The sequence below is a fragment of the Stegodyphus dumicola genome, chromosome 4, assembly GCF_044657685.1.
Source record: "Stegodyphus dumicola isolate Sdum_Otavi_A_Nest chromosome 4, ASM4465768v1".
Taxonomy (NCBI): Eukaryota; Metazoa; Arthropoda; class Arachnida; order Araneae; family Eresidae; genus Stegodyphus; species Stegodyphus dumicola.
The window spans coordinates 120,622,315-120,638,985 of record NC_140771.1 but is presented as its reverse complement, the minus strand read 5'-3'; the positions used below and the strand labels follow the sequence as shown (position 1 = coordinate 120,638,985).

The 16,671-nt window shown below is 31.8% G+C and overlaps 1 long non-coding RNA gene across 1 annotated transcript in view; it reads right to left on the bottom strand.

Annotated features, from left to right (window-relative positions):
- The window catches only part of LOC118198337 (uncharacterized), a 133,150-nt gene extending 120,609 nt beyond the window's left edge, over positions 1–12,541 (bottom strand). Inside the window, exon 1 of the long non-coding RNA XR_015040515.1 lies at positions 12,371–12,541. This is a non-coding gene — a long non-coding RNA (uncharacterized LOC118198337). The remainder of the gene's footprint in view (positions 1–12,370) is intronic.
- Between the last annotated feature and the right edge of the window lie 4,130 nt (positions 12,542–16,671).

Here is a 16,671-nt window from a genome sequence, read left to right as displayed (position 1 = left end):
ATGGAATTCGTTGAAATATCTCTCGACACCTATGTCAAATGTTAATTTCTATAGTCATTCGCTTTTCGATAATAAAAGTTGTAGGCAAATTTTTCTCATTGACTTCTCTCACTGAGTTCTCTCTATGACTTCTCTCACTTCGCAGAATCTCAAAAGAAATTCCCATTGCTGAGCCGTCAAAGAGTTGTTTGATAAGGCAAGTCAGGATATTCATCTTCCACCTCTAACACAATTCCATGAAACAATCGATGATTAAATTAGCAAGAGTGGAATTAATCATCAAGAGTGGATTTAATCATCCACTTTTGTGGTTTACTACTGATACAACTGGTTCAATAACACATGACAGATTAAGGTGTTTCCCATAAAGAACTTGCGAGTGAATAATACAGTGAATTACCAGAGGTACCATTCCACACATATTTTTTCCACCATCGGTTGTGGCACATTTTAACGGATTCCGTTGCAAATTTACGGTGTTAGCGGGTCCTAGACTTCCTTGAAGATATCTTCTACCATAGTTGTTCCACGCAGACTATTCATAGAAAGCTAATTCTTTAATCACCTCAAATTCACAACTGACACCTCGAATAAATACCAGCAATTAGTCAGTATCAGTAATATTCGTCAATTCATCAAATGCCAACGAAAACCACTTGAAAGGTTTTACTTTGTCTATTAGTGGGCTGATGGCGTGGTTCCCAATGTCCTCAAATCTGCTAAGAGTTGTTCTCGCCGAAAGACTAACAGATCTATTTTTTCAGGGCACATTCCTTCGGCTGCCACAAGCACACATGATATAATTAATTCAACATTGGTAAATGGTTTTCCTTTCGTGGCTAATAAATGAGCTATTCGTAAGCTGATTTTAGTTACTGCTTTCTTGCCATGTTTCATTTTTATGAATAAATTGCGTTTTGATTACACATCCTGTTTTAAACTTTCCAGTTTTACATGATCGTTAATTTTCTGTGGTGTATGAATACTGCGTCGCGTGTTTACTGTACTCTTTTCGTACAGTTATTATGTCACTGCATATTAAACATAAAACTCTGTCATTTAATTTTATGAAAAATTATTGGCCCTCCATTCTGCTTTAAAAGCATGACATTTAAGCTTTACTTTTCTTTTCTTATTTGATCTTGAGCATGACATGGCAACGATAGGCAACGAATGAAATAAAATGAAAAGAAAAAATATCGCAGAGTGCCTTAGCAGACGATACCACACGCACTGCTTTGGCACAGGTGGCACTGGTCCCGATTTTGTTTTTAAAATTGGCAGTGCACGGCCAGAGAGGACTCATGTTGTTGAGAAGTTTCCGATGGGTGCAGATATCCACAGAATGGATTGGCCAGCTTGCTATCCTGATTTAAATCCCATTGAACATCTGCGGGATACTTTAGTGAGAAGCCTGACAGCATGAGCTACCCCCTCGGAGAGCACTCGACAGCTGAAATAGGTTCTTCCTGAAGAATAGGCACTCTTACTCCAAGAACTATTAGGTAATTTGGTGTTGACTATCGACAGATGGTGCAACACAACCATTGTAGTTAGGAGAGGTGATATCCCTTTTTATTTGGTTTGTTATTTCTCCTTTTGGCCAGACAGTTTTTTGTACCAATGCCACTCAGTGAATAAAACCTTCTTCTATTCGTTCCGTGCTGTGTGTATTCTGTTTATTGTTTTGCTATTATATTTTCCCCGTTTGCTCAGTTATGCACATAACCATTTTTACGTGACTGAATTAAATAAATAGTTATTCCAATCAGCACAGTTTTTATATTATATACTCGGAAAAAGATGACCATAACACTCATTTGAAGAACTACTTTTTAAACTCGCTTTTTGCTTTTAAAGCTGCATCATTCGATGATCTAGGAAAGCTTGATATCGTAAATGATGGTCGATCAATCATAAGAAAATGAAGATACTAGCTTCACGATAACGAAATTTTATTTTATTCACACACAAAAATCTAATAGATAAATTTTACATACAAGTATATCAGCAGAATACGGCGGTGAAATTCGTACACATCCCTCTTTTCCTAGGCCTCTCCCAACTACTGTTTTGGAAAAGTTCTTTTCACTAGCGCTTATGCACCTGTGAAGTCTACATTTGGCGAAGTTCGCATACTCGGCGTTTGTATCTGTTTCTTGAATCTTACACTCTTCATTTCATATAATATACACATTGCAAATAACCTCATGAAACTATCATAGAATCCTCAGATCCACCATCCATTTTGCGACAATTTGAATTATAAATGGAGCTGAAATCGATGTACATGACTTTAAATACAAAGTATTCAGAAGGCCTGAAAGCTGGCTTATAAACCTTTTTTTTAAAATCTCCTTATTATTAACTCTTTGTTTGCTAACTTTATTACTTAAATGACTTACGAAACTTTTTTGGCCTTTCAATAATAATTTTATTAATTAAATATTACGTTGTTTGCATTTACGTCACATAAATTCATTTCAACAGCAAAATCATAAAATATTTAAAGACAGCATATCTTTAGAATTCTCGATAGAGTGTTAGAGGTTGCCATATATGTTCATATATTTCACATATATGTTTGCCATATACTTGCCATATATGCTCATACACTTTTTCTTTAAAAACTAGCCGCTTGCGCGGCCGGCCACCTAAAGTAGTTATCATAAAAAAGAAACAGTATGTAAGGATTTTAATGAGTAGTGTAATTTCATGAAAATATTGAATATTTCTAATTAGACATCTCCTGATTTTAATACATTTTAATTTAATCACATTAAAAAATAGAAAAACATATTCTTAATAAATGTTTTTGCTTTCAAATCGCTTAGGTTTTTATTCAGTAAAATGTGAAAGTATCTAAGGCTTTACGGAATGGCAACAAAACGGCGCGTGGAAGATAAAGGTATTTTATTTCCGGTTACTGCAACACATTTCTTTCAGAGCCGAGTTTGTTAATCCTTAAGCTGAACTCTTCACTAGATTCAGGCTTCTGTGTTACACAGTCTGATTCTGTGTAGAACGACGTACATTATTTAAACCACAACTTTATATATTTCTAACATTGCTTTGATTGTGAAGTTGGGAGAGGCTGAAACCTAATCCCGTACAATAAGTGCATAAAATTTCAAAGTTACGAGTGTAGTAAAATAGAGTATTTTATAGTATCCTGCTCTGTAGAATGTTTTTTTGGCTTGTTTCTGTTACCTATCGATCAGAGAGCTGAAAAATGCGTGTTGTCAGTTCGGCGTCTGTAGATGAGTGAGAGAGGATAAGCGCTGAGCTAGTGAAGAGGATGGAATCAGGAATGAAGCAGACTGGTTGGCAGTACCTCAGTTGCAGTCAGTCATCTAGTATGATGCTGGGTCAGAGTAGCAGGACTGGTTGGATACTAAAATATTAATATGTTACATTTTTCCAAACGGCAATGGTTTTGCACATTGGAGATAAAATTATTTTATTTCCTACATTATTGCCACTGCTGGCTTTCAAAACGTTGTTAATCATAAATTCATTGAAATTTTAACAAAGCATGAAAAATAATAAAATCGACAAATGCGACAAGTCGAAATTTAAAATCCACAAATGCGACTGCGCATGCCGCATTTGTACGACACCGCCGTTTTTTTCAAAATGGGAAGAGCATACATGCATACATTCTGATTCTTCAATTTTTAATTTCTTCCAAAATAATACAGGGCGTTAACGTTTGGTAGCAACAGTTTCAAAAGTGAATCAGCCCTGTAAAGTATATTGAAATTTATATCGGTACGATGCAAAATCACATTTAGAGTCTAATTGTCCAATTTAGTTTTAAAAATTCGAAAAAAAAAAAAAAAAAAAAAAAAAAACTCTGACTAACACAAGCAATTAAAAAAGCCGATAACTTTGTCCAGAAGAAACTTCACACTGTAAAATGCCGCGGATTTTCCTACCAGTATCCATTACAGTGGCCGACAATGATTACTGTTATACGTAAATAATAAATAAATAAATAAATAAATAAATAAATAAAAAGGTAAAATGGTAATGGGTTCATTATATAAAATTTTCTTTTTTACAGTTTTAAATTATAATCGTTACCACATAACATAATATAAGAAACCCCAGAAATATAAGAATCAAAGAGGCTAAATGCTTGTTAATTTAGTTAATGGATAACACCTCACCGCGTGTGAAATAATTGCTCATTTTATGTTATATTTCTATTAACAGTTTTTTTTTTTTTTTAAATAATGCTTCGTTTCCCTATTAAAATGTCAAAGAGAGGTCCTTGGCTTAAAGGAAAGATTCTGGATTCACTGCGTATGAGATTTAGATATACGATAAAAACTCTGAATGATTATCGCATGCATTTAATTATTTCCTAGCTGACCTCTGAAATTTATCAACGTAAACCTCTAAAAATTCATACTTTTCGAAACAGGTATTTATATTTGATATAATTTCCTCCTACGCTTTTCTCCTTCCTTAGGTGCAACTCATTAACCCTGCCCTTGGCCATATCCCACAAAACGCACAACTGAATGCATCAACTATACGCTCCTGTTATCGATCTGCAAGAAAGGAGCTCCAGAGCGAAACAAGGTCACTCCAGTGACGACGGTTGGCCTATAACCCCCTGAGCGGGAATGGGGAGCCTGGAGCTAAGGGCCAAGAATGCAAAACCTCAATTCCCTTGCTCAGAACTAGTCCAACACTTTCCCTTAAAGCTTAACCATCCGTTTTCCCTCCATCCGTCACGCGTTGGCGAGTCCCCCCCTTCACTTCTCTCCCGTCCATTTTCTCTTTTTATTGCGATATTTTGTTTACGCAGAGCAAGCAAAACAGCTCAATGATTAAGCGGCAAATGTCCTTCTGACCATTTCAGGTGACAAAATAAATGGGGTCTCTCAAGAAATGCTCCCGGGGTAATTGTTCTGACCACAAATGACACCGCTGCTTGTGACCAACAGGAGAAGAACCGCACGATGGGACAGCATAGAAATATTTAGATTTATGTCAAAGGATACAGTTTTTACCATTTTTCATTCATTTAGCTAAAAGATAGTATTTTAAGAAAACATATTTAAAATCAATTTAGAATTTGTTTCAGCATATTCTTCCACTATTAATTCTCTAAAGAAATTTTTATAATTTATATATATATATGGCTTCAATGGCTTTATGAAGTACGCGGCTGCCTTAGGACAATTAAATTAAAAATTGCCCTGAATTTCTTAAATCATTTTGATACTAATTAGTAGCTTCATTCTTATTTTTGAAAATAAACATTTCTTGAGTGTTTGGGAATTTTTTTAGCACATTTGCCTTTTAATCAAATAAAATGACAGAAAATTTAGAAGAGACTGCGAAACTCATCGTGGCAAGGAGAGCAAATGTTGTCGTTGGCAAATCGCCAAGCTACCAGTACCATACTGGTGACACTACGACTTCGTCCTCAATTTTGATGGAGAGCACGCCAGGAGGAAGGATCTCCCACTCTTCTTTCCATACCACGAACCTCTCGAGAGAACTTTCGGCTCGCCATACATTTAGAGTGCCCCCCTGCCGCAAAGACATTTACAAATATCCATGCCTTCTCTGGGATTCGAACCCGGGTCCTTCGGTGCCGCAGTAGGTTCCTCTAACCACTATGCCGTCTGGGCGGCACTCTGGCAAGTAATTAAATGTATTACATGACAAGTATTTACATTGCAAGCGGAAGCGATTGCTTAAAAGTAATTTGCATTGCAGACGAATCCGCTTTGCAAATTACTAAAAAAAAAAAAAAAAAAAAAAAAAAAACTAAATGCTTTTTCTATAAAATTATTATATACGCAGAGTTAAGAAGATCGATGTAGAATTGGTTTTAATATCAATAGCATATCATTTAGAACTCAATGACTGGAATAGGTTACTTAATAAGTAAGACATTAAAAAGCATTGGGGGGAACTATTAAAAATAGTGAATCCATAACGTTTCTACCAGTGTTGTATTTCCTAAAAGCCATCTTTCAAATCGTGAGTCAAATACATTCTCTGACGTATTACAAATATTGAGTGTACAGATTATTTAAAAGTAAATAAAGTTCAGTATCTACCTTACAAAATTATTTAAATTATAATTAAGAAACTGATGTTTAAAATTTCCAATAAATAAAATAGGGTGTAGAATGATACTTAAATTTAATAACCAATGAATTTGGGCTATAAAACATCACAGGGTTTTTATTTTAATGATGCATTTAATAAAGATGTACTTTTACGTATTTAATCCAAATCATACAGAGCTCAAGATTTCTACAAAATCATAACAACTGCATTCCACAACGAAAGTTAAATAAACATGCTCAAAGTTTTCCCTTTAAGCGTCATAACGTATCACTTAATCTACCTAATAATTAAGTAATTTTATATATATATATGGTTGTATCAACTTTATCTTTAACTCATAAACCACCAAATATTTACAATTTTATTCTCATTTATTCATTTCATTTTCTATTACCATTTAGATTGAGGGAAAATACAACAACAATATACGGGAAAACTATTTTATATAATCCCTTTTGGCGTGTTCAGTATATTCTCAATTTCTGCTATAAAAGACTACGCCAAATGAATTAAATATCCAAGAAACCAAAAATTAAAAAAAAAAAAAAAAAAATTAGAGTAACTAATATAGCGTATTTAAGTTATACCAATAGTACTGATCTACTACCAATATTACTGAATATGTATTTATGTTAGGTTAATTCCTGTGGTTAACTTTTGGTTTTTGTAACATTTCCAATCAATAATATAATCACTTTAGAATACGCTCTTCAGTGTCATTCCCCTTCCGCACTGAAAAACTATTGCTACTATTGCTTGAAACTATTGCTTGAAACTATTGCTACTGAAGAGATCACTGAAGCAGCGACTTCACTATAAAATCCTCTAATCTTTTTCTGAGAGGTTATGGATTGGATTATTCATTTATGGCAAAGCCCACAAGGGCTATCTGCCTAAAGGGAGGGATGCCTTCGTGGAGGACTTCCTAAGGGAAACTCGCTCGTATACACGTTACACATGGGAAAACCACGAAAACGCCCATGCAGTCAGCCCGTTCGCGGGATTCGAACCTCAGACCGAACTACCAGTGTTCATTGTCTTTACTGCTCGGCCGCTGGTGGGCCTCTGTGCGGTTATAATGACGCACATTACGATCGTAAGGGTCGTTATTCCCTTTCAAAGTGCCTGTTTTGAAAGAAAAGGACTTTAGACCTAGTCTTTTTTACTTAACAAATACATTTCTGCTGCATCTAATAAATCTAACTTCTAGAATTTCATCAAATAATTAAGTAATTTTATATGCGTGCGTAAGAGATTTAACAGACAAAAAAAAAAGTGAATAAGATGTTATTTATTTATTTACCTCTCCAGATAACATGAATTCAGATCCTCAAGATGTAAATGAAATAAAATAGTCATTACTCAAAATATAAAAATAATTACATTTCAGTAGCTTTTATTGATGTTTCTATTTGAGGATATCGGCTGCCCTAATTGTTAACAAAGTTTACGCATTGATCTTAAATATATTAAAATAATATTTCTTAGAAAAAATTCAGATTCAAAAGAATCAACAACATATGCATATACTAATTAAACAGATAATTGCTTAAATCTTGTTAGCATTGTATTAGTGATAAAAAATTTTAAAGCTGAGCTTACTTTCCACTTGTTTTTCAATTATTGCGACCAAGCATTATTGCAAACCTTTTGGGAAAGAAAGCATTGCATCAGAAAACCCAAATGAGAGTTAAATGCATCCTGAAAGTGAGTTACTTCAAAAGCACCTACATTACTTTCGAAGATGCTCAGCCGATATGGATCACGTAGCTGGTTTTACCATTTGGAAGATGAAAACATGTTGGTCGTTTTGCAAGGTTTACGTGACAGAGTCTTAGCAAACGGACGCGAATGTGCATATCCGCTTGCTAAGGAGTAAGTTCTGGTGATTTGTTTACTTATTAGCAGAGAAGCATTCTTAGGCCTTTGATTCAGATGTTCTTAGAGTGAATACAATAGCCAAAGACTGCTAATAAGATTAAAATAAAGATTAAAAAACAAGAGACTGATCGCCAGGGCTTAATTTCTAAAATTAGAAGTGCAGGAGCCTTATGGAAGATCGTCAGGAAAGAGGAACAAGAATAGATAAAGAAATAAAATGATTAATCAAATCATTAATAATTAAATAATTAATTATTAAAACAATTAAATAATCAATGATTAAAGTAATCAAAAATTAAACAATTAATTATTAAAAATCATTAAATAATCAACAATTAAAATAATTAAAATTTAAATTTAACAAAATGTAAAGAGATAAATTAAAATTTAGCAAACGATTTTTGATATAATTTTATTACTAAAAATAAAATTTTTGAGATCAAATTTCTACCGAAAAATTTTTTAGTTACATAAAAGAAGTGCCGGAGCTTTCTTATTTAGGGCTCCTGTGCGCTTCGGCTAGAATTAGGATTTATTCCAAAAACTAAGAAGTACCAGAGCTGGTCTCCGGTGGAATCTGGCGCAATTAAAGCTCTTCTGATCGTAGCAAAAGAAAGGGCCTAGGTCAAAAATTAATCATTCATACAATGGGATGCACTTTAGAAACAAAAATTATACACAAGCAATTAGAATTTCCTACAGTTGAAATTATATATAGTATATACTAAGTATGAATACACACCGTGTTCACAAAAGTCCTTACCCGGCCTTCTTTTTTGCCAAAGTTGGTCGTTGGTATATACTTATACTTACAGGAATGTTTTGAATGACACAGAGATTCATGTTTTGGCATTTTTAACTTTAAATAAAGCAATTTATAAAAATTAAGAAATCTAGCCCTTCACAGGTTCTTTCGTTCCTTGCACTTATATAGGGTGGCCCAGAAGTCACTTTACATTTTGAAAATTAAATAACTTTTTCTTAAATGACTGTATTTAATTAATTCTTTTTTTATTTTTTGCTTATTCACATGTCCATTCAAATGGAAATGAGCTTCATCTCCCATGATCAACTTGTGAATAAACTCATTGTCATTTCTTGCAGTTCTCTGAAACCTGACAGCATAATTTACTCGTTTCTGAAAGTCTGCTGGTTTTACAACGCGTCACTAAGTTGAAAACGCGTCACTAAGTTCCTTATTGCAGGCCTACTAGGGGGATGTCGAACATTAAAATGGCGCATATCTTTGCGTTGCAACAATTGACCGTCCATTTTCAAAGTAAAATTCAATTATCTTCACTCGTTGTTCTGTTGTAAACTTATCCATGCCAAAAATTTCTAGGGATTATATTTTTTAATTCTGAAAAGAGAAAAAGAAATATATTAATAGAAAAAAAGTTATTTAATTTTCAAAATGTAAAGTGACTTCTGGGCCACCCTATAGTTAGAAAATTTTATACTCTTTATGTTTCGCTATTCACCTGGGCAATCTCTATCTATAATCCCTACTGATAAACCATACTTAATTTTAAAAGGGCACTCTTGAACGAGCGTTAAAATTTTCAGAATTTATTTATTATTAGCCCAAAGGAGCGTTAGGTCAGAAGGGCTTTTATTATCGGAAAGGGATTGTGCGTTGAATCACTGTAAAAGGTTGAATCCTTTTTCAGATTGTTGCTACTAAATATTATCACCCTGTATTGTTAAAAAGAAATTAAATAAAGGAGAATGTGTTTGAATTTAGGTATATTTCTCGCATTGTGAAAAAGTGACGGTGCCTAGATCCATCAAATTTTTTAAGTAATGTAATCCTCCACCCGAGCATGAGCACATGGAAGCCCGAGTTTTGACTTTCGTGTTTGTTTTATTATCTATTTTACATTTTGCAAAACTTTAATGAATGTTTGATTAACAAACTCAACGGTTTCGAAGCGCACAATAACAACACTGTACATATTAAAAAAAAAAAATTCACCTCCAGCGCACGTTACTGTCTATCGGAAATTCTAAAGCTATGATGTTTTTAAATGTTTTGGGATATTGGCTGTTGAATTAAATTTTATGTGGTTTAAGTGCAAAGAACATGATATTTAATAAATAAAGGTAACACATAAAACTTAAAAAACGCTTCTTTGTGAGTAATGTAAAATCTGAAAGCTTTCACATTTTTCTTAAATTCATTTCTATATAACTTTTTACATTGTAGACGTATTACATAAAAGGAATTCAGAAAAATTACTTAATAATACAAAGGTTTATTAGTACATTATTTCAAGAAATGACCTTGTAGTTCACTTTAAGTTACTTAAACAAAAGTTATATACGTCATCTTTTGTAGGCTTTGTTTTCATTGCTTCAGATTATTTTGTACTGAGCAAAATATTAACTTATATGTTTTAAACCACTTCCCTTCCCCTGCAATAAATTAGAGAAAGAGAATGATTTAAAGAATACTTATTGATTTCATTACAAACCTTAATTGACTATATGACAGAGATGGAGCTGAATTAATATTTTTAATTTTTTATCAATTTAATAATCAAAATTATAAAGAAAATATAGAATTAAAAATTCATTTTTTTCGAAAATTTTTTTTTAATTGGAAAAGAAATTACTCTTAGGAAAATTAAGTGAGCTCTTAGGATAATAAGTGAAAGAAATTATTTCTTCTGACTATTTTCTATCAGGAAAGAGAAACTTGCGATCCCTATTCCAAAAATCTTAAAAATACAAAGCAACTTTTAGAGATCCCGCTTAAAGTGAAAGCTTGGAAAGCGTGCAGTCTTTACTTCTATATAAACTATACCCTACTCGAAAACGTACTTCGGCTATTGCTGTTAAAAATGTTTTCCAAAGAAAAATATCAGTCCAATATTTACTATGTCATTTCTTAAAAGACTTACCCACAAATTTGGTGTTCTGCAAGAAATCGTTAAAGGTTCTTATAAAAATATTGTTGGACCGTCTCAGATGCAAAACTATTTTTGAGTAATATTTGTGCTTGATTTCCTATTCGAAAATAAGCTAATTTACTTCTTGCTAATTTTACTAGCTACTGTAGTATTTCTAAACTAAAATCACTTATACATAACTGTTCGTTATTTACGTTTATTTATTTTATAGGTATACAGCTCCTTTTTGCAAGAATCTTATACTTTTGTGTAAGGTTTCTTGAATAGGAAGTCTGATTTCTTTTAATTAATGTTTGCTTATTTGCAATAAATATTTGAGAGAAATGAAAGTTATTTCTTAAATTAAGCATATTACATCTTTCTTACTGAACTTCGATATTTATTACAGATAAGGTATGATACAAAACGTAAAGTTAGGCTGAGACGTGTATGACTATTTGAAAGATTCTGCAAGGATAGGAACTTTAAGAAAAGCTGTCATTTTGAATAATTTCCGAATAATACTCTTGAAATTACAAGGCATCTCTTTACCCAATGAAATTTAAATTTTGCTGTAGTCTTGTAAGCCAAGTGTAAAATTAATTATCAGGTACCTCAGAATAAAATATTGTGATTTCAGAAAATTTATATATATACATGATAATAAATTAAAAAGTAAAGACAGAACGAAAATTAAATAAAAATTCTGTTCCGAAATTTGATTTTTAATTTTTGATTTAAAAATTTATCTTTCATTCTCCGGATCAAGCTTTCTCCGGATCAAGGTTTTCGAGCTGAATAAACACAAATTAACTGAACATTCAAAAAAGGAATCGTCAAAAGAAAATAATGTTTTTTAAAACAATTTTAGAACATAAGACATAGCAAAACAAATTGGAAAATAATTTTGCTCAAAAAATTTTTCTAGTAATCTCCTCTGTTTAACGCTTCAAAACAGAACATGTGAAGGGGAAAGTGTTTTGAAGCTTTAAATCAAGTTGATTAATGCGTTCCGAATACATGCTTCGTTCCTATGAATCATCTGAGACTTAAAACCGCTTTTCATTATTAAACCATAATTTTAAAAAGAATTTTTAATAAGTCTCAAATGCTCAGATCTTTCCCCTACATGCATTCGTACTCAAAGTAAACAAAAATACAGAAATGAACATCCAAAAATTAAATACAAAAGATTAAAACAGTACAAGAACCTAAATAGAGGCAAAACAAACTAATTACACAAAATGAAATTAAATCAAATAGGAAAAATTCTAAAACAAGAATTAAGGAATTTGTTTTGCTTTTCATATTTGAAAAAAAAAAATTGCTCACAGTCGCAGTATATGTAACGAAAGGCAAAGGACTGGCTCAATTACCGAATAATTTCATCTTTTTGTGAGCTAAATTTTGCCAAATAAGAATCAATAAAATTTGTTGTTGGAGCAATTGTGGTAAATAATGGAAATTTAAAAATATGAAAATTTAAAAAAAAAACTTACTGTTTCTGTGAAATTCCATTCAAGAAAAATGCGTTAAACGCCTAATAGAATAGATGCAGAAAGGTTTGCCAAAATTTAAACGTAACTTGATTAAGGATTTACCAGAAAGGGGTAAAAGTAATACCATCTGGTAAAGCTAGAGGAGGTCGAATAGAAAGGAACAAAAAGCTATTAAAAAGCCTGCACTTCCTATGTGTAATTCTATTCATGGAGAAACGGGAAAGGGATGTTAACTTGTGTTAACGAGAAATATATATACACTCACACACACCACCGGATCAGAGGGTGAGTACGTATATATATATATATTATATATTTGTTAGCATCTGAGATTCTTAGTAGTATAGTGAATTAAGTCAATTGCGGAGCCAGCTTTCGTGTCTGTGTTCAGCGGGACCAAAACCCGACTTTAAATTTTTGTGCACCGAAACTTTTGTCTTTTTCCACGTTGACAGCATTGCTCTGGCGAATTGTTTTAGCTTATAAACTCTAATTTTAATTGCAAAAATTGTTGCTTTTAACTGTATTTTGCATTTTAGGTTTTTATGTATTTTACAATTTTTAATGATGTTTTGAGCTTTTACGTATTTTTGCCTTGCCGCGAATTGAAAACTGAATTGATTGAATCAGAAATATCTCTACTATACACAGCGAAGATGGCACCGATCCTAGGTCGTGCATAAATCCGAGGAAATAAATGAAATGTAGCAAAAAAAATGTGTATAATTTAAGGGGTCGTACAAGGAAGTCATGTGGTGTCCGCAACAGATTTTTAAATTTAAAATTATAATAAAGAAACGGAGTGAATTGAAAAAAAAAATGTTATCTTCAATGCAATTCTCAGAGCTTTTGAAAAAATTCATTTCGCAGCTTTATTGTACACATTTAATGAAATCTTCGGATAAATTAAATATAACTTATCCTCTTAATCTTTTTAATATGGTAAAATGAAATATAAGTAAAATATTGTTTTCTATGGATATAAAGTGATACCGATAATAAAGAAAAATGAGTGGTTTACCAGCTTTACAAATAAAGTATGCGGATTCATTTGAATTAAAACACTCAGGCTTACTCCATCTTTAATTGAGAGCTTTTTAAAATGTGTTTACTCTCATCTGTTAGTGTAGTTTATCTAAATTAATTAAGATACTCAAAGAGACAGTAATGCCTTATTAGAAATCAAATAAGTATGAATGACGAAACTAACTAGTAGATGATAGGTCACACGGTAGCTGCATTCAGCTTAAATTCACTCAACTTATTCATTGGCTTACTTGCAAAACGTAATAATCCACTCTTAGAGTTTCATTGATTTAAGTTATATTTTCTATGCAAATGCTGTTTCTGTTTCGCGGACAAATATAATTTGCGTTTTAATGTATCTGGGTTAAATGCGAGATGCAACATGATTGATCTCTTTTCACTGAATAAACTAGAATATGATTATCCTTTTCTTTAAAGAGTTCTTAGCTGGGTTTTAAACCAACAGATGTAAAATGTTTTACTTCCTGTTCATACCTGAAACTTAATTTTAAATGAGTTAATTTGTAAAGGTATATTAGATTGTTTTATTTAAAAGTGTATATTATTTGATCGATTTCACTTCCCTGAATAAAACCAAGAATAATTCGTATATTTTCTATTTCTTTTTCCAAATTACAGAATCTTATTAAAGTTTTAGCAATAGTAAAACGAAAATTTCAATGCTTGGCTTTGAAATACATACAATTGTTTTATGTACATTTAAAAAAAGCACTGATATTGATGAAATAAACAAATACATAGAATCCATGTTCTAATAAAATAACATGCAGTAGCATATAGTATATATATAAAAGAACCGATTCGTGTTATAATTTTACATATTGAAAATTTAGCAAAGTGGCTATGTTGTTCCAGGGCCATCTTCTTTTAAAAAAGAAAATAACTCAGTGAGTAAACGCAGGCAGCAATATCAACATTTTTATAAACTGCGTGAATTTAACTGATAATTTAGAAAACATTTTTCTTAGACATTTGCAAAAAGAGATTATTCGCATAAAATTTAATAGTTACGAATTGTAAAACCGCACTAAAAGCACATCATGGATTTGTCATTAAAACGTCACACTATATCCAGCACTATTATCTATTAAAATTGCATAGTTGTTAGGTTATATCAATGAAGGAAACTGAAGAAATAAACAGAACAGAAACAGACAAATAGCTACCGCACAAGTTTTTCTTAATTCATTAAACTTCTGAAATGTATTCCTGTAAATAATTTATACTCACTTTCTACTTAAATAGAAATATTAAAATAGAAGGTATTAATTTAATTTTAACTAAAAAAACAAGCTTTGGAAAAAAAAGACAACTTAATTATCTTTCTTATTTAGCAGTTTCGGCATGTCCCATTCACATGCAGGGTATCCCAAAAGACGTATGCACACTTTAACAATTAATAATTCATTTAATTTTTACTCATTTCAGGCTTAACTAATCTGAAGTAACGCATGACGTCAAATTAAGCCCTGATAAAGAAAATACATCAGTCTCATGGTAGCAGTTTAGAAGAACGTTTCAAATAGATTCATTTAGTATATGTGTAACTATCACTCGAATTAGTTTGAAGCAGATAGTGAACATGAAATAATCTGAGCCATTTTGGATATCAATAAGCCTTGTAAAGCAGGAAATGCTTACGGAAACATAACTCGAGAATTAAAAAAAAAAAAAATCTGTGAGGCAAGTGGGTCTGAAATGGGAATTTCAAAATCGCGTGTTATCGCATTCTGATGCTTTGTCATTGAAGAGTTTCGCAGGAGATACCTCTGACTCAACAGTGCAGTTCTTCAAACGAAACTGGTAAGATGTCAAGAGAAAAATTTCAGTCTCAAACACAAAATATTTGGAGCAATGAAGTTACATTTAAAAGCAAGCACTGACAAAATTATCCGTTTCTCTAGATTATTGTAAATTTTGAAAATAAACTATAGATTAATGAAGACTGATTTAGAAATTATTTGAAGTGTGTATAATTTCTGTGGGACACGCTGAATGTGCCACTATATTATATCCAAGTTTAATTTTTCTTCTAAAACATCTTCAAAAATTAATGTCATCTTATATCCGAGCTAAGTCCGAAAGTATGCAAGATCTTTCATTGTTTTCCCTTGCTTCTATAAAATAACAACAATAATAAATAATATTTTCTTTATGGATTTAAATTCACCTCATTGGTAAATTCTAAATATATTCATTGAAGCTTGATAAAGTTATTAAATAACGCGGTATTTACACCAAATTAAATCGAAGCTTTATTGTTGAATCAATGTAATATGTGATAGTTAACATATTAGTCTGCTCGAAAATGAAACATGTTTTGCAATTCTGTTTCGATTTCTCATGTAATTATGTCGACTGCTAAAGCAATTATGTCAATAGCCCTGTCGTAACAATTTTTCATTGTTGAAATTATGTAAACTGTTTCATTTTTTAAAACTTGTAATTATATTTACTGCTTTAATGGCGACTTAACTGGCTGCTAAATATAAAAATTTAAAGCTGTTTTCTTCGAAACAGATGTAATTGCCATCTAATTAGTTCACAGATTAAAAGTATATAAGCGTACACAGTGACACTGTTTTCAGTTTTTAAACATAAACAAATTTTGAGAACAATGACACTTTTACTAAAAGAATATTTAATTACGCAGGAAATGATGTTAGTGAGTTGTAAATTTCTAAAATAATGAATTCAGGTACACGCTGATCACTGCTTGAAAGCAGAGTAAAGATTTATGTACTAAAATGTTTTTTGTATTATTTTAGTAGATGCACTCTAAAGTGCGCACACTTTTTTAATAAACAGAAACTTTGGGTACAGAAACATATTCCCTGCCATTGCAAATTATATGCACTATATTTTTATGCCTTATCACGAGTACAATGTTTCGATTTCGATAGATTAACATATCTAAGAATAAAGTATAGATAGGAATGGGAGTTTATATTGGAACGTTTAAAGTTAGAATAATACTGAAATTTTTTGTGATCTTGATTTTCAAGAAAATCGTAAAATAGAACTATACGAAAAAGCGAGGCTAAATAGGCTAGTTAGAAGGATTAAATAGTTAGTGATAATTCTTTGTTAGGGGCTCTACGAGTTCTAGGGAAATATGAAAGATTTGATCACCCTGTTGATAGCAGAAATTGAAAATAAGACTCACTTTCTCTGGAGAGAGCAAATGTACGCAGTAAAAATTTGATCACTTGAAAAGGAACCACCCTAAGTAAAAATGTGATTCTTTCAGGGAG